Raw genomic sequence first — 22,333 nt, 5'->3', positions numbered from 1 at the left:
ACTCTGCCCTGAACTGTCTTCCTTGTGTGCCACTGAGCTACCTTGTTGACATGCCACTCCCATTTCACCATCTTGCAATGGCCTCATGGACTATGCCCATATACTACCAACAGCTGTGAAAATTAACCTGAGTATATTGTTCACCATGTGCCCACTCCCTTCCACTGACCCATAACTCATGTATGTTTTATCTTCAAATAAATACACTTGTACACACAAAATATCTGTTCTAATTTAATATAAGCAATCAAATGTTAATGAGTATGTATTAGCAAGTCTCCATCATAATGCAGCTTTTATTGCAGGAGGGGGTCTAACAGACTGTAGTGTTTGAATTATGTCACACTGTACATTCCATTGCTGTAACATACATCTGTTCATTCATAAAGTTGCCACATCACTAGCAAGAGACACCACAGCACTTAGGGCTATATGTATGAAAAAATGGCCTTGTGAATCGCAAATAGCGATTTTTAAGAAATCGCTATTTCCGAGTCGCAATTGGCCATGTAACAAAATTGCGATTCGGAGTTAGCGATTTCTTAAAAATCGCTATTTGTGGTTTGCGAGACCCATTTACCGAATCGCAATTAGCATTTTCGCAAATTGCGATTTTTTTGCGATTCGGTAAAAAATCGCAAATTGCGAGAAGCTTCCAGAAAGCACACCTGGAGGAGCCTGATGACATCACCAGCAGGAAATGAGTCATCCCAGGCAGTTTCAGGTGCCACACCCAAACCAGCATCCTGAGGGAGAGCAGCCCAGCCACACTGAGCAGCAATCTGAAGGAGGAAGCACACCTGAGCAAGGATGGACACCTCAGCCCAAACACAGGAGACGGGAGAAAGAAAGCGCAAGCTAAAATTCAGCGAGCAGGAGCTTGAGGTGCTGACAGAGGAGGTGGTCAGGAGCCATGACCGCCTTTTTGGAAAAAGCTCACTCCAGGTGCCTGAGAGTGAGAAAAGGAGACTATGGGCGGATATCCAGTCAAAAATCTGCGCAATTGGAGTGGCACAGCGCTCCGTAGAAGAAATTAAGAAGAGGTGGTATGGCCTGCGGTCCCGTGCGAAGGAGAGGGTGGCAAGGAGACTGCAGGAGGCCAGGGGCACAGGAGGCGGTCCACCCACAGAGGCACCATCCACCTCATTAGAGGACCTAGTCGAGTCCACACTCCTCCCTGAAGCTATGACAGGGGTCACAGAGATAGACACCTCCGGCACACCAAGTACCAGCCAAGGTAAGTGCAATATTTATTTGTAACCCCATATGTGTATGCACAAAAGCCCCTTAGGAATTAGCAAGTAATGTTAAACATTGTGAGAAGTAGTCCAGTCCACATCTTAGAAGCAGCACAACAATGCATTATGGGAGTGGCAGTCCACAACCCAGAGCTGAAAGTAGCACATACAATGTATTTAAGTAGAGTGACACCCAGAGGAACACAACACACACAACACAGTGTAGAGAAGTACCTGTACCTTTATTACCATTGTGGGACCGTAAATGTAACAAACATAACTGACATGCTGCATATTGTCGTTGCAGGTGTGCCAGGCCCAGCAGCCACAGCCACAGCATCAGCACGGGTAGGCGAGACTGACACCCATCCGGCCTCCGATACCAACACCATTGGGTCTCTCACCATTGCGCCTGTCTGACGCAGGCCCAGGGCACTTCCACTGCCAGAGCTCAGCCAAGACTCAGATGAGCAGCAGGAAGGGCCAATTTCCCCATCACCAACAGGCAGGCGCAGCCAGATGAAAGAGGTCAGGTGTCAGCAGACCACAGCACCACGCAGGATGGCGACAAATTCCGGAGCACAGCAGTATGAGGCAGGTGAGGGTCCCTCCTTATTTGGTGGGCTGGAAGCTGCTACGTTGCAGCAGCAGCACCTACAAAACAGGATCCTGGGATTAGAAAATAATTTGTGCCAGCATAACAGCAACATGGTGGGCCTGCATCGCCAACTTGAGTCCCTCAATGCCAACATAGAACAGCTGCGTGAGGGACAGGTGCAGGCATCACAGGACACCAGAGACCTCACAAGTGCTGTCCGTGAACTCTGCCAGTAGCTGCGCCATGAGAGGGTGAGCCAGCGCAGACAGGAGCGCAGATTTAGGAACATGTTTGGCAGCTTGTGTCGTTCTTCTAACAGGGTGGCAAATGCAACTGCACTGATTGCCCGTCGTGCAGTGCCTGCACAAGTGGAGGCAGCACACAGCAGCAGGGATGTTGTGAATGGACTGGTGCAGATCACCAATGTGATCGACCACATATTTGGACAGTGGTCAGCCACACCGATTGAGCATGCACTGGGGGACACTGAGGACAGTTCCAGCTTCAGCAGTGTAGCTGTACCAGCATTGCACACCAGACGGAGCAGTGCCAGGCACAGCACTGCCACTGAGGCGGACAATAGAGGTGCCAGTGAGGTAACTGGGCACCCGAGTGGTGTGCGTGGCCACAAAAAATGACTGTAGCTGCCAGTGGACTTATGTTTTCACTATGAAGTAATAGTGCATTACTCAGGTCCTTCATTGTTTCGAGTTTATCACTTAACGTTTTTTTGTTATTCCTCACACGAACATTACCTGACTTAAGGTAATACATTTATTTCACTACAGGTACAGCTGTCAGAGGATTTGTGTCATTTAATCTCACGTCTGAAATGGTTGTGTGTGATGTCAGCACGTCTTTGCCTTCCCTCTGCTGCACTGGTCCTGTCTGCTGGATGTAGGTGTTGTATCGGATCATCATCCTCATCAGATTCAGTATCACATATTTCTACAGGTATGCCCCTGGTGGTAGCTATATTGTGCAAGATAGCACAAGTAGCCACTATTCTACGTGTCATCTCTGGACTGTACTGTAGTGCCCCTCCACTTTTGTGGAGGCACCGGAAGCGACTCTTCAGCAGTCCAAATGTGCGCTCCACCACATTGTGGGTTGCCCTGTGTGCTGCATTGTATCTCCGTTCAGCAGGTGTTGCAGGATTGAGGTAGGGCGTCATCATGTAGGTGCGCACTGCGTAGGCACTGTCTCCTGGAAGGGACAGAGGGTATGATAAGAAGTGGAGCATCTGACATCAGCATGCCATCAATCCGCCATTGTATAGAGGGACAATACCTAGTAGATATCCTTCACCAAACTCCCCAGCTAGCAGTCTTGTGTGAATCCCGCTGTGGCGAAAGACGTACGAATCATGTGTGCGCCCTGGGTACCTGGCCACGAGATCAGTAATGATGTAGGAGGCATTGCATATCACCTGTATATTCATTGAATGTTGGTATTTCCGGTTGCGCTACACATACTCTGTAGCGGATGGTGGACAGATTGCCACATGTGTCCCATCTATGGTACCTAGGACGTGGGGGAACTATCTAGTAAAAATCTATTTTTGTCTGCTGTATTTCCTGTGGGGTGTGGGGGAATCTGATGTACTGGTGTACTTTGCTCAGCATGGCATTGATAAATGCACTGAAAAATCTGGAGTGGGTACTCTGTGATACCCCTCCAGCTGCTGCTATGACCCCTTGATAGCTCCCTGAGGCGAATAGGTGGAGGGAGCATAATACCTGCACATGGGTGGGTATGCTGTGAGTCCTTAGTGTTCTGCGCTGCAGTATGGGTTGTAGATCAGCTATCAGATCAAGTATCGTGGCTGAGTTCAACCTATACCTCTCATATATTTCCTCCTCTGTCAGCTTAAAAAGTGTAATGCGCACTCTGAAAATGCGCTCCTGTCTCCTCCTCGCTCTCCTCAAACCTGCCAAGATCCTCATCCTCCTCGCCATGACGTAGAGTGCAGCCATTGTGGAAAAGAGTCTGAGGCATTCTGGGCCTTTTTATATAGGTTGCACCTGGTTACCACCTGGTTTCAGTTAGTGGTATTTTGCATGTGCAAAATGCCATTCTGCGAAAAATCGCAATTTGCAATTTCTTGATGAATCTCTTTGCGACTTGGATTTTGCGACTCGCAATTTGCGCCTCGCAATTTGCTACTGGAAATACAGAATATTGCGACTCGCAAAACCAGGTCGCAACACAAAAAATCGAACTTTTTGCGATTTCTTATTTTTGGTCTGCGAATACCTTTCATGCATCGCAGACTACTTTTTTGCACTCGCAAACAGCCGATTTTTGCGATTCGCACCGTTTGCGAGTGCAAAAAAGTTTCATACATCTGGCCCTTAGTACATAAATCACCCTGAAACAATGCAGTAATCCCATTTGCATGATAGAAAATGTACCTGAGAGTCAGTGGAAGTATAGCCGTATTAGCTGGGTTCAGGAGTTGAGTTCTTCCCCCTCTTCTTCATCACTCTTCTGAGGTGGCAGGGGTGGTTGGACAGCATGCTCCTCTTTCAGAAGTGGGATAGCTTTCCTCACAGCCAAGTTGTGCAGCATGCAGCAGGCCACCACTATCTGACACACCTTGTCAGGGACATAGCAGAGGGATCCTCCAGAGAGATGCAGGCAACAAAATCTTGCCTTCAGGAGTCCCATGGTCTGCTCAATCACCCTCCTAGTGCGACCATGTGCCTCATTAAATGGATTTCCGCATCTGTCCTGTGATTTCTCACCCATGTTTGGGTAGCCAGAATCCCCTGGAAAAGAGGGTTAAAGCACACACTTTCTACTTGCATACAGCCTTCCTGTCAGGTATGAAACTAATACATTGTCATACACACTCACCTATGAGCCAAGCTCTGTCCCCCTGTAGTTGTCCCATCATGTGTGGCACACTTCTGTTTCTCAGGACAAAGGAATCATGGACTGATCCTGAGAACCTTGCATTGACATGAGAAATGGACTGATCAGCAGAACACACCAATTGGACATTCATGGAGTGAAAGTTTTTATGATTTCTGTACACCTGTTCATTTACTCTTGGGGGTCTGTGGGCTATGTGGGTACCATCAGTGGCACCTGGGGGATATTAGCAAAAGCATAGAATGAGATTAGCCCTTTGGGGAAACTGGACATAACTTTGCAGGTGTTGCCCGAATTAATTAAAAAAATCAGACAGGAATGTGGTTGAACATTGGCTGAGATACACCGGCTGCCATGCCCACTGTCACTTGGAATGAGCCTGTGGCCATAATATGTAGCACAGATAGTACCTGCACGGTTGTAGGTATGGCATGGGGATTCCTATTAGCTGGCCTCAGAACAGGCTCCATTTGAGTTCCAGGATTGTGGCTCGATTCAGGCGGTAATTGATCATGTGACGTTCCTCCATGGTGGCCAGAGCTACCAGGGGTCTGTAAACAGATGGGGCCCTCCCTCGCCACATGGGTCTGTGACTATGGGGGAGGAAGAGAGACACATTGAGTTGGGACATACACTTCCGTAACAAGGTTCCACTATTCATGTTGTACATGTGACACAATTGTCCCTCACACAGACACAAAGATTGTGGTAATCCTGTCAGGGTAATGTGTGGTGAGTTGTGTATGTTTTATTGGATCACAGTGGAGGCACAGTTCCCACCATGATTCTATGAGGAGGACCAGTAATCATAACAATACTCGACAAAGGGGAGAGGGAATGGAGCCATGTACTAGGACCCCGGCCAGACTATGAAGGTGTGGTAGATGCAAAATGGCAGCCCCCTGCCTTACAGGTAGTGTAGTGTAGTGTAGGAAGTGACCTCATTCCATGGGCGTTAGTCTTCATGGCGGTAGGCAGTGTTCACCGCCATGCACCTGATCATTGGATAACATTGTTGTCAATGGGGAAGCGAGGCCAATCATGATCACCGCCAGCAGTGACGGTGCACACCGCTGCGGTATATACCACCATTTTGCCATGCCCTTGCCACTTGACTCCTGCACCTTGAGTAGGGAAGAACTCCACTGCATGTGCTGCTGTGTGCTGACTCTGGTCCTTGAGATGGCACATGCTACAGGGGAACGGGTCCGGCCTTCATCATGGAGAAGCTGGTGGACAGGGTCCTACCCCTGTATGCAAAGCTGTATGGGCGACCAGAGGCCCAGGTGAGTTGCTATTTGTCCTCCTTGAATGTGTGTGAATGTGGTGGATGCTTGTAGGCGTTTTTGTTGGCTGTGTGAATGCTTACCCGTAGTGTGTCCGTTTCTTGGCTTGGCAATTGTCTATATGTATGTCTCCATGGGCTATGTCAGGTTGAAGTGGAATGGCATATCTGTTTCTTTACTCTTGTGTGTCCCATGCAGGTCAGCGCCCATCAGAAGAAAGAATTGTGGCAAGCTATCATCAAGGAAGTGCGGACCCTGGGGATCTACAACCGGCAGAGCACCCACTGCAGGAAGCGGTGGGAGGACCTGAGATGCTGGGCCTGGAAGACCAGAGAGGCCCAGCTGGGGGCGGCCTCCCAACGAGGGAGGGATGCCCGTCTGACCCCCCTGACCCCCTAATGGCCCGCATTCTGGTGTTGGCCTATCCAGATTTGGATGGGCACTTGAAGGCAGCACATCAGCCACAATGGGATGAGTACCAACACTGTTGTGATGCTACTATGATGAGTGTAGTTAGGTGCTATGGGATGCATGCATTGTAGTGCCAGGCCCATGGACAGGTGTGTCCCTGCAGTCCTGCCCCTCTCTACGTCCGTGGGATACTGTCCTTAGGTAGATATGGCTGAGAATGTAGACCTGTGAGGGGTCCCCTGTTTGGGCTATTGGTTTTAATGTAGCCAAATGGATTTGCAGATTTGTTGTCTTGGTGTCATCTCGGATTGTTTCCTATTGCAAAGTGTAGCAAAATAGAGGGCCAGGAGGTAATGTAGTGTACTGTGGGATCATGCCTACCAGTCAGGGGCACATTCATATCACATATTGTGTCTGCTGAGGGTTAGTGCCTGAGATGGGTGGGAGTTATGTGTCCCAACATGTATATTTTTCCTTGAATTGACATACTTCTTTCTTCTTTTGTCCCCCTCCTGTGCTTTAGCATCATCTGGCGCGGGAGCTGAGGCACCGGCAAATGGGGATGCTGCAGCCCACGGGACCCAGGAGGAGTCCACCGATGCCAAGGGGACCAGTGGATTGGAGGGCGAGGGGAGTACCACGGGGGAGGCAACTACCACTAGAGGTAGTGACTCCGACACCTCCTCCAATGGCAGCTCCCTGGTGGTGGCAGACCCTACTGGGCCAACCCATTCTTTGCCATCTTCCACCACCATCATACCATCACCGCCCTCCCAGTAGCTCCCCACTGATTTGCCCGTGCCCGCTCACCCAGGAGGGTGGGCGTCTCCTTTGCGCCAGGCACCTCTTCTCTTGCCCCAGTCAGCCCTGCTGCCCTCACTGAGGAGGCTATTGACCTCCTGAGAAACGTCTCTGGTGGTCAGACAACTATTGTGAATGCCATCCAGGAGCTGGCATCTGAGATGCAGCAATGCAATGCGTTCCTGGAAGGCATTCACTGTGCCATGTCTGGCCTACAGAGATCTTTTCAGGCTTTGGCCTCCTCTTTGGTGGCAGCCAGTGTCCCTGGTCTTTCTGTCCCCCCTCCCACCACCTCTACCCCTTCCAGCACACCACTCCCTTCACCCATCCCAAGCACACATACAGACAGCTATGCACCCAAATCAACACACAAAAAGGTGCACAGAGATACACAAGCACCACACATCCCACCACACGCGGGGACACAACCAACATACCAAAGCAGACACACCAACATCCACCTCCCCCACTGTGTCCAACCCCCCTCCTCCCAAAACAGATAAAACGCCCACACTCATCCACTCTACACATATCCACCAAATATGTGCATACTAAACAGGCACCTGCATCCAAGTCCAGCACACCTACACCTCGTAGCACCACTCCCTCAACCTCCACTCCAAAACCTGTCTCCAAAACTACTCCAGCTGCACCTAGAAAGCTTTTCCTCTCCTGTGTTGACCTGCTTGAACCCACTTGCCCACCCAGTCTTTTCCCTAAACGTTCTCTTGGCCACCACAAGCCCACTCCTCTTCAAAGTCCTCCCCAGTCCGCCCCACCCATTCCTGTGCCCCTTCCCCAGGGAGGAAGAAGGCCCGTGTTGCCCCTGGTCCCTCTGCCACCCCCCGGTCCAGGCCCACTCCTCCTCCTTCCAAGTGCAAGCCCAAACACTCTCCACCTCCAGAACCTACACCCAAGACCCCACTTACAAACCTGTGTCCCCACCCCACCACCCACTGCCTCTGATCCCTGAGGTGCCTGGCTGCCCCATTGATGCCCCTTCTCAGTGGGAGTCAAGTGTGGGCTATATTTGCCATTCCGGGACTTGAATATGGATTGGCCTATGGCCTTGTTTGAACATTTATTATTATTTCTTAAAAATAAATTTTAGTGGCCAGATGACCTGTTGGTGCTATATTGACACGTTGTGCAGTGTTTCACTGTGGGGGTGTGGTGTGCACAAGTGTGTGCATTGGTGCAGGTGTTTGTTAACTTGTTTCTGGTAAATACATTTTGTTAGGGTATGTATGGCTTGGGGTGGTGGGAGGGGTTGGGTGTGCGTTGCGGTGTTGGTGGGGTGGCTGGATGTGTAATTGTGCCCTTTCCTCCCATGTGTGCTAGGCTGCGGTACTTACCATTGTCTTCTCCGTCGGCGGTCACGGTTCTGGAAAAAGGCCAAAAGTAACCTTGAGGCCAGTCAAGAGGTAATGAAACACTGGTATGACCAGAAGCCGCTCTGGTGGAGTTTCAACCAGGCGACAACGTATGGGTCATAGAGCCAGTATATCCCAGAGCTCTCAAGGGCAGCTGGACTGACCCATATAAAATAAAGGAGTGTAAGGCGGATGCCACTTACTTGGTGGACCTGCAGACCCCTAGAAACAACACCCTAAGGGTGCTCCATGTAAACAGACTCAAGGCCTCACTTTGAGAAGTCAGAAGTGAGCATGCTCCTTGTGACAGATGAGGATGTGAAGGAGAAGAGTGAACCTCTTCCTGGCCTCCTCTATGCACAGGAATGTGGTGGGTCAGTGGAGGGTGTCAACCTCTCTGACTCCCTGACCCTTGAACAGCAAGGTGATTGTTACCAGTTACTGGGACAGTTTTCCCCCCTGTTTTCCCTCACCCCTGGACTCACACATCTGTGCTTCCATGACATTGAAACGGAAGACAGTCCCCCTGTAAAGAACAAAATTGCAGTTTGTCAGATAAGGTGAGGGCCAGTATCAAGGAGGAAGATGCTAGCTGTAGGGGTGAATGAATCCTCTAAGAGTCCCTGGCCCAGCTCAGTAGTATTGGTACCAAAGGCTGCCCTACCGGGCACCAAACCAGAACTTCGTTTCTGTATGGACTATAGAGGCTTCAGTTCCATCACCGAGACTGACGCACACCCCATCCCTAGAGCTGATGAGCTCATTGACAGACTAGGCGCTGCCAAAATCTTTAGTACCTTTGATTTGACCTCTGGGTACTGGCAGATCACCTTGACTGAGGGAGCAAAATAGACGTCAGCATTCTCAACCCCTGAGGGACATTAACAATTTCAGGTGATGCCCTTTGGCTTGAAGAATGCCCGCTTCCTTGCAACGGTTGGTTAATAGGGTCCTGGCTGGTAAAGAGACGTTCTGTGCCACCTACCTAGACAACATTGCCATCTACAGTGCCAGCTGGGAGGAACACCTGCATCACCTCCAAGAGGTGCTCCAGGCCCTGCAACTGCCAGGACTGACAATCAAGGCCAGTAAGTGCCAGATTGGGCAAGCTTCTTTGGTGTATTTGGGACACCTGGTAGGTGGTGGCAAGGTGCGCCCCCTGCAAGCCAAGATTGAAACATTCATGGCTTGGCAACCACCTAAAACTCAAAGTGAAGTGAGAGCATTCCTAGGCCTCACTAGCTATTACAGAAGATTTGTTAAGTGATATGGCACCATTGTTGCCCCCTTAACTGAGCTGACTTCGACGAAGCAGCCCAGGTAGGTGAACTGGACAGAGACTCGCCAAAAAGCCATGTATATAGCACCTGTGCTCAGGGCCCCTCATTACTCCAAGGACTTGATAGTGCAGACTGACGCTTCAGAACATGGCATACGGCAGTCTTAGCACAGCTGAATGAGGAGGGCCTAGACCAACCAGTAGCCTTCATTAGCAGGAAGTTACTTCCATGAGAACAGAAGTAGAGTGCCATTGAAAGAGGTGCATTTGCTGTGATTTGGGCACTGAAGAAGCTGAGACTCACTTCCGGTTTCAGACCGACCACAGGCCTCTCAGATGGCTCATGCAGATGAGGAGTGAAAATCCTAAACTTTTGAGGTGGTCCATCTCCCTACTGGGAGTGGACTTTACGGTGGAGCATCGCCCAGGGACTGGCCATGCCAATGCTGATGGTCTCTCCAGATTCTTCCGCCTTAATGATGAGAGCTCCCATGGGGTTGGGTAGCTCTCCCCATGTTCAGCTGGGGGGGCACATATTAGACCTGACAGCCTTAGGTTGGTCATCCCCCAACTTTGTACCTGCCTCCCTCAATTTTTATGACCCTGTTTTTGCTTGTTTCAGGACTCTGCGCACTTTACCACTGCTGACCAGTGCTAAAGTGCATGTGCTCTCTCCCGTAAACATGGTAACCTTGGCTCCTACCCATTTGGAATATATAATGTACTTATAAGTCCCTAGTAAAGTGCACTAGAGGTGCCCAGGGCCTGTAAATTAAATGCTACTAGTGGGGCTGCCGCACTGATGTGCCACCCAGATATGTAGCCCCTTAACCATGTCTCAGGCCTGCCATTGCCACTTCAAGGCCTGTATGTGCAGTTTCACTGCCACTTCGACTTGGCACTTAAAACTAATTGCCAAGCCTTAAACTCCCCCTTTTCTACCTCTAGGGTAGGCCCTAGGTAACCCATAAGGCAGGGTGCTGTGTAGGTAAAAGGCAGGACATGTACCTATGAGTTTTACATGTCCTGATAGTGGAAAACTCACTCACAAATTTGTTTTCCACTGCTGTGAGGCCTGCTCCTCTCATAGGTCAGCATTAGAACTGTCATATAAGTGTAAGTGGTAGCTTCGGATCTGAAAGGAGTATCCCTGTCATGTTTAGTATGGCTAGAATGGCCATTCTGCTTACTGGTAAAGTTGGATTTAATATTACTATTTTAGAAATTCCACCTTTAGAAAGTTGGCATTTCTCTGCACTGTGCCTTGTAGCCTGTCTCCAGTCCACGTCTGTGCTGTGTGACAGCTCCCCTTGTGCATTCCACCCAGACAGCCATAGATACAGGACACACAGTCACATCTGCATACTGAATGGGTCTCCCTGGGAAGGAAGGGTGGAAGTGGCTCTCTCTTATACTTCAAAGGCCAGTGGCTTGCCTTCACACAAAGGACTGATAACCCCCCACAGGGATCCTCGCAGACGGGACTGGGTTGAAAGGGGAACTTGTGCACTTCAAAATCACTCTTTGAACTTTCGCCCACTTCAAAGGCATTTTAGGGCATATATACCAATTCTACGACCCCACCAAATCAGACACTTCTGGACCTGCAACTAGACTCTGTCAGAGGGACTGCCTGGCTTCCCAAAGGACTCATCTGCACTGCTTTGCTGATAAGGACTGCTGCCCTGCTTGTTGCCCTGCTACCTGCTGGACCCTGACTCTGCTGGAAGGACTCTGCCAACCCTACATATGCTCTCCAAGGACTTGGATCAAGCTTGTCCCTGTTCTGAAGCATCAGGGCCTCAAAGACTTCACTCAAGAGAATAAAATCCCTGTGCATTGGAAAATCGACGCAACACCTGCAGAAATTCGTGCAGCGCCTGCCTCACAGCTGAAAAATCACTGCAAAGCCTACCAGATCGATGCAGCGTCGGCTTCTTCTTCCCAGCGCGTCAAGGATTTTCAACGCATCGTCCCTGGGCATCAAAATACCCCTGCATAGCAGTGAGGAACCAAGGATGCGCTCCTGGAAATCTACGCATCCCCTTGCAGCATGGAAAGGAACCACACATCGCCTGTGCTGCACCGGAAAATCAGACGCAACACCTTATCTTTCTACACATCTCCTCCTCTGACAACCCCATACATCATTATTTTTGACAAAGGATACAACAACTGATTCTTAAGGATTGAGACTCATTTAAACCTTTAAAAAGTGATATCTTGACTTGAGCATATTGGATGTTTGTTATTTGTATCTTATTTTATTCAGATAAATATAATCTATTTTCCTTAGCTCGTGTGGAGTACTTTTGTGGTGTTTTCACTGTGTTACTTTACGAGTTACTGCACAAACACTTTACACATTGCCTTCTAAGTTAAGACTGCCTGCCTCCCCTGTGCCAAGCTACGAGAGGGTGAGCACCGGATAATTAGGATTGTGTTGCAACTTACCCTGACTAGGATTGTGGTCCCTACTTTGACAAGGGTGTATACCTCTACCAACTAGAGACCCAATTTCTAACAGCGAGATAGAGTCAAAGGTATCATGGGAGTTAAATTCATAAATCATTCAAAAGACAGTTAAGGATACCTGGTTAACGCATGATATTTTGTAGGATGTAGGCAGGGCCCATGAGAAAAGGATGTGTTAAATTTGAGAAGGTGATTTCCAGTGGTGAGCAATGGCTCTCTTTTGGGGACCTGGACTTATTTGTCGTCATCGAGCCAGAACAAGATAGAGTAAGGCAGAAAAGGGAGAATAAAGATGAAAGAGAAAGATAGGAAAACAGCGACAACTGGAAAAAGCAGAGATAAAAAAACCTATAAGAGTGAGATAAAGAGACAGGAAGTACAGAGAGGTGGAACAAAAAGGTCTGAGGGGAAACAGAACTAAATAGCCTTGGCATTCAGCAACCGGGCATCAGGCCATAAGGTAGGCTTAAAACAATATGGTCAGGTGCCCAGAGGTACAACCAAACAGTGGTTTGTACCCTAAGCAGAGGTCTCTGAAGCTCCATTGCTCCAGCTCCTGTGGTTGGTTTCTATGGATGAACAAGAGTTGGGCAGCTCGTTTTACACACTTAGGTGCTCATTCCGAGTTTGGCTGTCATTACTGAAGACCGACGTACAAACCACCTTCTCACCCCTCAAACCACTCGAATGTGCACAATCCCATCATTTACCCTATACCCACCCTTGCATGTCACATCTCCCCACTGACGCCATTCCCTCACAGCCCAACCTAGTGCATGTATGCCTCACACAGCAGAAAGTACCACAACTACCACAATGCAACACTCCCTACCCTTGCCTGACTGCTAAGTCCATATCACATTTCTGCAATTGCACGTTAAACCATGTCACTCCCCATCACCAATATGTGGTAGGAATGCACATCAGTACATGGCAATGACAGTAGCAAGACAAATGTAAACTGTACTCCAAATTAGGGCCATTGCAACCTTCCACTGATGGGAACACAAGTGGTGGACTGGAAAATGTCAGTGCCTTTACTGCCCTGCAAACACAATGAATGATGGAATACAGCCATGTGTGTCACAGCAAAAATACCATCATCTGACACAATACCTCTCATCTCACAGGTCTCCCAAGTACTGACACACAGAGGAGCCCAGAGACAGGAAACCCAGGCCTTGATGCAGCACCAATAGGGGAGGATTCACATGCAAGTCTGGATTTGGACAATGAACCTGGCCCATCAGGCATGAGTGGTCAGTCCACCACCAGCAGCCTCACCCTGCCCACAACTCAAACCACCTCCCCTGTGGCAGCCAGTGCACAGCAGAGCCGACCTTCTAATGCCTGTGTCCCAAGGTCACAACAATCATCATTGTGCCTCACAGGACAGGGGCAGGAGTCAATGGTGCAAACCCAAGACAATCACGGTCCTGGTGTCAGTTGGAGGGGGCACACTGCACCAGGGGCACAAGTACAGGGGGCAAGGGCCAATGGGAGGCCAATAGTGGGACAAGGGATGAGGCAGGTACAGGACACGTCTGACCAGGAGGCCGTCTCCAGGGTCCTGGGAGCCTACCAGCAAACCCAGGACCAGTTGGGCCAGAGACTCACCACCTTGCAAGAAACACAAAGGCTGCAGGAGGAATACCACCAGGAGGCCAGGCAGCAGTGGCAGGCACACAATGCCACCATGGCCTCCATATTAGAGGAGTTCAAGGAACTCAACTGCATCCTGCGGACATTCTCCACCCAACAGCAGGCCCCATCCAGTAGTCAGTCAAAACACCACTGCCCTCAACATCAGCACCTGCTACTGGAATGGAGGCACAGCAGGAGGACCCACGGGACAACAGCACCCCTACCTCTGCAGCTGAGGAACCCCCCGTAAAAGAGGTTGACCCCATCACGACATCTTGCAGGACCTCAGGCCAAGACCAATCCCCCCACCAGGAAGTGATCCATCTTCTGAAATGTCACCCTTGTGTCCCACTGTTACACCCTGTTGGCTATCCAATACCAAGGTCACATCATTCTGCGGCAAATGGACACAGGACCTATGTACCTAACAGCTGGCCCACCCACTCTGTTTATCACCTAGAGCACTACCCCACTCCTCTGGACTGTGAAATACAACACTAAATAAACACCTATTATCACACGTCATGGTGCATATCTCTTTATTGTTAGCATTGCCAAATGTGTTGAAGAACAACAAAAGAATACACAGGTCTACTGTACTGCCATTTGATTAGTTTTGTTTTGACCAATGACTTTGTGTTTCACCACTGCGCATATTAGTTGCTCAATGTTCACCAGTAGCACATTGTATGTTTTGTTCAGTTTAGCCACCTATTGGCTTTGACATGGCATTAGCCATTACTTTCTGTATTCAGTTTAGCCGCCTATTGGCTTTGACATTGCATTAGCCATTACATTCTGTATTCTGCCTATTGGCTTTGACATGCTGTATCCAGTCTAGCCGCCTATTGGCTTTGACATTGCATTCCTATTGACATGATGTATTCAGTTTAGCTGCCTATTGACTTTGACATGCTATTAGATATTCTGCCTATTGGCTTTGACATGATATCATATATTACATTTTGTATTCAGCTCCGCTGCCTATTGGCTTTGACATGATATTATACATTGCATTTTGTATTCAGCTTAACTGCCTATTGGCTTTGATATGACATTAGACATTGCATTTGATATTTAGGTTAGCTGCCTTTTGCCTTTAACGTGGAGTTAGACATTGCAGTTGAGAATCCAAGCTGTATTTTTCCAAGCTGTGTTTTTGCACAAGATGAACCAAGATGTTTTTCTCACAGTAGACTAGACCTGATAAGAGAGGGTACATGGGTTGTTTTTCTCCGCTTGAGCTTGGGAACAGGAGTAGTCTCGGAGACCTGGCCAGTCTCCAAAAGGCTTGCTCAGTTTTCCCAGGTCTGAGAGGAGGGGGCACACCTTTGTAACGAATGTCACAAGCTGCAGAGATTGAGATTCGGATCTGCCGGACCTCGTGCTGGAGCTTGGCGCCAGCTGCCAGCAATCCCGTGTGGGTAGATGAATCTCTTTCTCGCGGCTGACAGGGGGTCATCAGCTTGCAGACCTTAGAAAGATGAAGCTGTAAATAGTTTCCCACACGGTGAAGTATTTGTTTTGCTTTGCATTCAATATCTTATAAATATAACCTGCTGTGTATATTGCAAACTGATATATTTTGTTTGATTAACGCGGGCTTGAAAGCTACTAATTCGTCATTCATAAAAATTGTGGTTGGGGAAGAATTAACAACAATAAAAGTCTTCTTTGGACTCAGAAGTGCATTTCTGGTGTGTTATGTTAGTGCTTAGAAACTAGATAAGAGGAAAGCACTACATCTACACAACCTAAACGTTCAAGTTACAGATGTTGTGGGATACTCCAGCAGGTGTGTAAGTACATCCATATTGTTTTAACATCCACTGTCAACTATGCCAACAGGCAAATCAGCAAGCAGACTGCAAACAGAGATGTCACCTGAAGAGGGATAAATACATGGAATGAGGCACAAGGTTGTAAGGAATGCAATCCATAGTCATACATCAATAGCAGTTGAACACAAACACAGGATGAGTGTCCCAGCAGCTATTTTACACCATATGTATGGGTGTGCATTGGCATTCACACACGTGTGGGATAGGAAAAATGAAACGTAGGTTACATCCTCAATTGCACAACTCCCTGAGTAGTCATGAACAGGTACTTGACACCCAGCAGATGCCAATGCATGACATGCCTACGCAGCAGGACAAGACTGATACATGCCCCTAACATATCCCCAAGCAAGCAGCCTGAGGACCCTAAACATTTAGTACAACTAGAAGGCTATACTGCAATGGCACCAGCATTCCACAAATGAACTTAGCAGCTGTGCATTTCCACTACCTCTCATGGTCAGTTACCTACCCTTAAAGATCGTTGACCAATATGTAAGGCTCCAGTCCCCTCACATACCTTGATGCATGCAAATACTGGCTACAGATTTGCTTCAGCAATACATCTCCCATGCGCAAATGATATGTAATGCAGACATACCTGTACATCAAGGAAAGTAGTGATGAATCATGTCAGTCCTGTTGTCATGCTCCTCATTAGCCTCCCCCTCAGCATCAGAGTCACCGCCCACAAACACTGCTCCAGCATTAACATCCCCCTCCTCCAAAATTGGGATGTGCCTTCTGAGGGCCAGATTATGGAGCATGCAGCATGCAACAATGATTTTGCAGACTTTCCCTGGATTGTACTGTAGAGCACCACCAGACACATGAAGACAACAAAATCAGGCTTTCAAGAGAGGTACGTGCAATCACACGCCTCGTCCGGCCACGTGCCTCATTGTACCTGTTCTCCCCTAATGTAGTTGGATGTCTCACAGCTGTCAGGAGGCAGGGCAGGTTGGGGTATCCGGAGTCACCTGTGTGGAAAAGGAAACATGGCCATAGGTAACATTGCTAGGCAGAGTGCTGACTGTGTCATGAGGGGTATAGACGTCTGACATGTAGAGCAGTATACATACTTATGAGCCAGGCCCTTTCTCCCTGTAGCTGTGACATCATTGCAGGAACACTGCTGTTCCTCAGGATGTAGGAATCATGTACTGATCCAGGGAGTTTATCGTTCACATGTGTAATGTATTGGTCTGCAAGACACACCACTTGTACATTGAGTGAATATGTACTTTTCCTGTTTCTGTAGACCTGTTCATTGACCCTCGGAGGTACCAGGGCAATGTGAGTCCCATCAATGGCCCCAATTACATGTGGGACATTTTAGATGTTGTAGAACGCTGCTTTCACAGTGGGAAAATCTGGAGGTAGTGGGAACCTAATGTACCTGTGCACATGCTTGAGTATGGCATCTAGCACATCCTGCAAAACCTTACAGAACTCGGGCTGCGAAAACCCTGCAGCCAGTCCCATTGTGACCTGAAAAGAGCCACTCGCCAGGAAATGCAGGACTGACAACACCTGGACTGTTGGAGGGATTGCATGGGGATTCCTCAAACCCGGCAGGAGGTCTGGCTTCAACTGGGTGACCAGTTTCTTGATGCACAAACGGTTTAGTCGATAGGTCATGATGATGTGGCTCTCTTCCATGGTTTCAAGATCTACCAGTGGCCGGTAAATTGGTGCATTCCTCATCACTCCATTGTGGCCAAATCTGTGCGGGGATACAAACAACAATCAAAGTATATGTCACAATGCAGGCTATTCAGTATGACACACAACAGTCATTATGTAATAGTCATTCAAGTTGCCTGTAATGTGAGGCGTACACATTACTCTACCCTTCATACCTAACCAGACGATGGCACATGATTCCTTTGTGAATGGACATATACAGGACATGTGCACCTACACCTTCCCTGTGTTTTACTATACTGATCAAATATGCTGACAATTGTTGTGACAAGTCTGTAAATGTCACTAGACACGCACTACATGTGTCTATATTCACCATGTCAGACCTGAAGTCTGTATTTGTGACGCCATGCAGGTAGTTACGCAGTGTAAACTCAGGGCAGTAATGTCACAGACTAAAATGGCATCGACGTGTCCGGCATGCATTGGACTGCTGGAAGTTACCTTGTTCTGCCGGTGGAAGTCGCCATGGCGGAGTGAGGTCAGAACCACCATGCAACTCCTCATTGGTTAACATTGATATCAATGGGAGACTGGGACCAATGACGATCACCTCTGGCAGTGACGGTCATGACCGCTGTAGTCGTAACTGTTATTTTGTGTGGGGCAGCTCACTTGACTCCTGGCATTTGGACTAGACAGTCCTCCACTTCGTGTGCTGCTGTGTTCTGTCTCTTGGAGCAATGATGGCAAGCACTGCAGGGGAAAGGGCCCCAGCCTTCTCAACAGACAAACTTGTGGAAGGGGTCCTACCCCTGTATGGGCGGCTGTACGGAGCTTCAGGACAACAGGTCAGTACAACGTCTTTTGTCCCACAAGTTGGGTGGTGTTTGACGATGTATGTGTGTGTGCACATTGACATGTCATGACTGATCAGGTCTGTAGCATGCACATAATATGTGTGGGATATTGACAGTGTGCATGAGCAGTGTTCATTGTGTGTCACCAAAGCTTACTGCTGGATTGGTATCATTTACATCATGTCTCCCCTTTTCTCACTGTTTCCGAATCAGGTCAGCGTCCACCAGAAGAAAGGGTTGTGGCGAGCCATCGCCAAGGAAGTGCGGACCCTGGGGGTCCATTGCTGGCAGAGCACCCACTGCAGGAAGCGGTGGGAGGACCTGCGACGCTCAGCCTGAAAGACCGCAGAGGCCCAGCTGGGGACGGTCTCCCAATGTGGGAGGGGTGCATGTCGGTCCCTGACCCCCCCTAATGGCCGGCTTACTGGCAGTGGCGTACCCAGATTTGGATGGGTGCTTGAAGGCAGCACAGCAGCCACAAGGGGGTAAGTGTTGACTGTCAGGTCACTACTGCATGGTTGTGCTCTGTCACCCTCCTTGGACTTGGAACAAACGTAGTCAGATGTGATTTAGGGAATGTACAGTCCTGGTTGCCACACCCATCAAGTAGGAGTGTGTAACGGTCACTATGTTGAGCCTCCTCCAATGGCGGCTCCCTGGCAGTGGCGGATCCTTCTGGTACCACACCAACACCATTGTTGTCCGCCACCCCCCTTACCAGCACCGCCCTCCCTGTAACACCTCACTCAGTTGCCCGTGCCCGCTCACCTAGGAGGGTGGGCATCTCCTTTGCCGCAGGCACCTCTGCCCCTGCCCCAGTCAGCCCTGCTGCCCTCAATGAGGAGGATATTGTCCTCCTGAGGTCCACCTCTGTGGGGCAGACAATGATTGTGAATGCCATCCAGGGTCTGGGATCCCAGATGCAGCAGACCAGTGCATTCCTGTAAGGCATTCATGGTGTCTTGTCTGGCCTCCAGAGATCGTTTCAGGCTCTGGTTTCCTCGCCGACAGCAGCCAGTGTCCCTTCATCTTCCGTCCCCCCTCCAGCTACCTGTTCCCAATCCACAAGCCCTCTTCCTACACCCATTCATGGCACACCAACACACACGCATACACCCACCACAATAGACAAGGTGTGCAAAGACAGACATGGGCATCACAAACGTTCACACAGGAGTGCACACACACAACATACATCTGCAGACACAACAACAGACACTTTTCCCACCTCCTCCTGTACAGTCACATCTCAACTCATACCTGCCAGCACAGCATCATCACATACTGGTCCTACTGTCATCCCCTCAATCACCACAACAGCAGACTCACAGTCACACACCCCACACACTACACCCACACTCACCACGACTAACGTCTCTGCCACCTGCAGCACATCCCCCTCACTTGCACACACCACCACAACATTCACGCACACATCACCCATTCCCTCTCCCTGCATCTCTGCCCCTCCCAAGAAATGCATACGTACCCACTCCCCCACCCAACATTCAGCCACCACACACATCCAGACACTGCACACACCAGCATCCACGTACAGCGCACAGACACATCAGATGAGCACTCCCTCTACCACCACTCCCAACCCTCAATCATGTGACCGCCCTGTGTACCTAAGAGAGTTTTCCTTGCTGTCCTTGACCTCTTCCCTACTCCTCTCCCACCCCGTCTTCCCTGTAAACAGCATGCCCCCCGCCCCTCTCAGGCCCTTCCACCTCCCATTCCTTGGGTAACCCCTCTGGTGTTTCCCCTGCTCCTCCACCCAGCAAAAAATCTGCCCCTCCCAGTGCCAAGGTCACCACTCCCAAGCCCAAGCCAAAACGTCCCCCTTCCACATCCAAGCCTCCCCCACCACCCCCACACCCCTGAGGTCCCTGCCTGTCCCATTGCTGCCCCTATGAAGTGGAGGCCTATTTTCAATCAGGAATCAAGTTGGGCCCATATTGATGGATAATGTGTCCTGCTGAATTGGTCATTTGGACTTGACATTGGCACATTTTGTATATAGTTTATTCATTGTTTGTATACATCTGCCCACATTGCTGTGGTTGGCTAGACAAGATGCTTGTCCTGGTTTCCTTCTACATGGTGGTGTGACATCTGTGTGCAAAGGTGTGTGAGGTCTATGTGTGGACTGTGTCTGTGTTTTTGCATGCGCTTGGTGGATGGTTTGGGCCATGGGGATGTTGTGATGTGTGTGTATGCTTGCTTGTGTGTTTGTATGTGGTGTTGTGTGCATTTGTTTGTCTAGTGCTGCATGTGTGTATACCTTTGATTGTTGGTTGTACGTGTTGTGTCACCTGTATGATTGCCTGGATGTGTGTTCACAGCTATTAATTGTGTGTCATTTCTACATGGAGTTCATGGTGTGTGTGTATGTTTGGTGTCTCACAACATGCCCGTTTATGCCATCGTTGACGTGTTTGTTGGGTAGTTGTCGTTGTGTGGTTATGGGGTGTGTTGGTGCTGTTGTTGTGCGTTGTGCTGTATGTTTGGCACGTATCTGCATGGCTTTGTGTGTGTATTTGGCATTGACATATGTTGTGTGTGTGGCCTTCTCTGTGTGTGTGGGGTATGTGTGTTTTTCTGTATGGGAGTGTATCACTGCCATTTCCCTCCCCTCTGTGCTAGGTACACTTACGGTTGTCATCTTCATCGTCGTCGGTGGTCCTGAAGGTGTATGGTGAGATACAACGCTGGGAAGACTAGCGGTTCATTTGTCATGGCGGCCGCGTCTCTGTGCCTGGAGGTGGGTGTTTCCTTTTATACTTTCTGTTTCCCGCAGGTTTTTCATGACGGTAAGGCCCCACCGGATATCCTGGTGGAGTGGTTACTCAGAATATGGAGGGCGGGACGGTGGCTGCCTCCTGCCTGAAGTTGTCTTCTGCCTGCAGATGCTGCTCATTGGCGGTGGTGGGGTTGGCGGTGAGTTGTCTGTATTCCGTTGTGTTCACCGCCTTACTCGTCATTTGGCAGTCTGCACCGCCACCCTGCTGGCGGTCACAAGACCGCCATTGACATGGCAGTTCGGTTATCGCCAAACTCGGAATGAGCACCTTATTGCCTGACTGCCAGCCCCGCGTTGGTCGGTCGGACCTCCACAGCTGTGGCGGTCCGACCATCACATTACAAGATTGGCAGGTGGACCCGCTTAAAATCAGCCGTACTCGCCAGGATCAAAGATCCAGATGGGGTGACTGCATTCGGGCTTATAACCAACCATGAAGTTCAGCGCCACCTGGCTGATTACAACCCCTCTTTCTGCCAGCCTTTTCACAGCAGGTAGCCCACCATGAAAAGACTGGCGTTGCAGGGGTCCCCCTGCCCAGCACCATCAGCTTTGTAGACAGTGCTCATTCAGAGGGTGCTGGAGTGACAGGATATTGGCCTTAAGGGAGCCGAGGTCAATATCATAAGACTGTACCCGCCGGGCAGCCCGGCGGGAACGTGCATGGCTATGTTCCTGCCAGGAAGCCCGGTGGGAACATTGTAATACGCTCGCGGGGAGTGGGGGGAAAACGTCACTTCTGTGGTGTAGGTCACTACCTACATTATGGTAACTCCGAACCTCGGAATGTTTGGTATCGAACATGTTGGAATCATACCCAAATACTGTTGCCAGTATTGGAAGTACGATTCCATGCACTCTGGGGGCTCCTTAGAGGACCCCCAGCATTGCTCCTACCGGCTTACTGGGGTTGTCCGGGCAGCCCAAGCTGCTGCCACCCCTCAGACAGGTTTCTGCCCTCCTGCTACTTGAATAGCTCGAGCCCAGGAAAGCAGAACAAAGGATTTCCTTTGGGAGAGGGAGGCAACACCCTCTCACTTTAGAAATGGGTGTTACATGGCTCCCCAAGCCACTGGTATCATTTGAAGGGCACATTTAGTGCCCTCTCTGCATAAACTAGTCTGCACCGGTTCAGGGACCTCCAGTCCCTGCTCTGGCGTGAAACTGGACAATGGAAAGGAGAGTGATCACTCCCCT

Source organism: Pleurodeles waltl, chromosome 12 (assembly GCF_031143425.1).
Source record: "Pleurodeles waltl isolate 20211129_DDA chromosome 12, aPleWal1.hap1.20221129, whole genome shotgun sequence".
Taxonomy (NCBI): Eukaryota; Metazoa; Chordata; class Amphibia; order Caudata; family Salamandridae; genus Pleurodeles; species Pleurodeles waltl.
Note: the sequence above shows the minus strand (reverse complement) of the source record.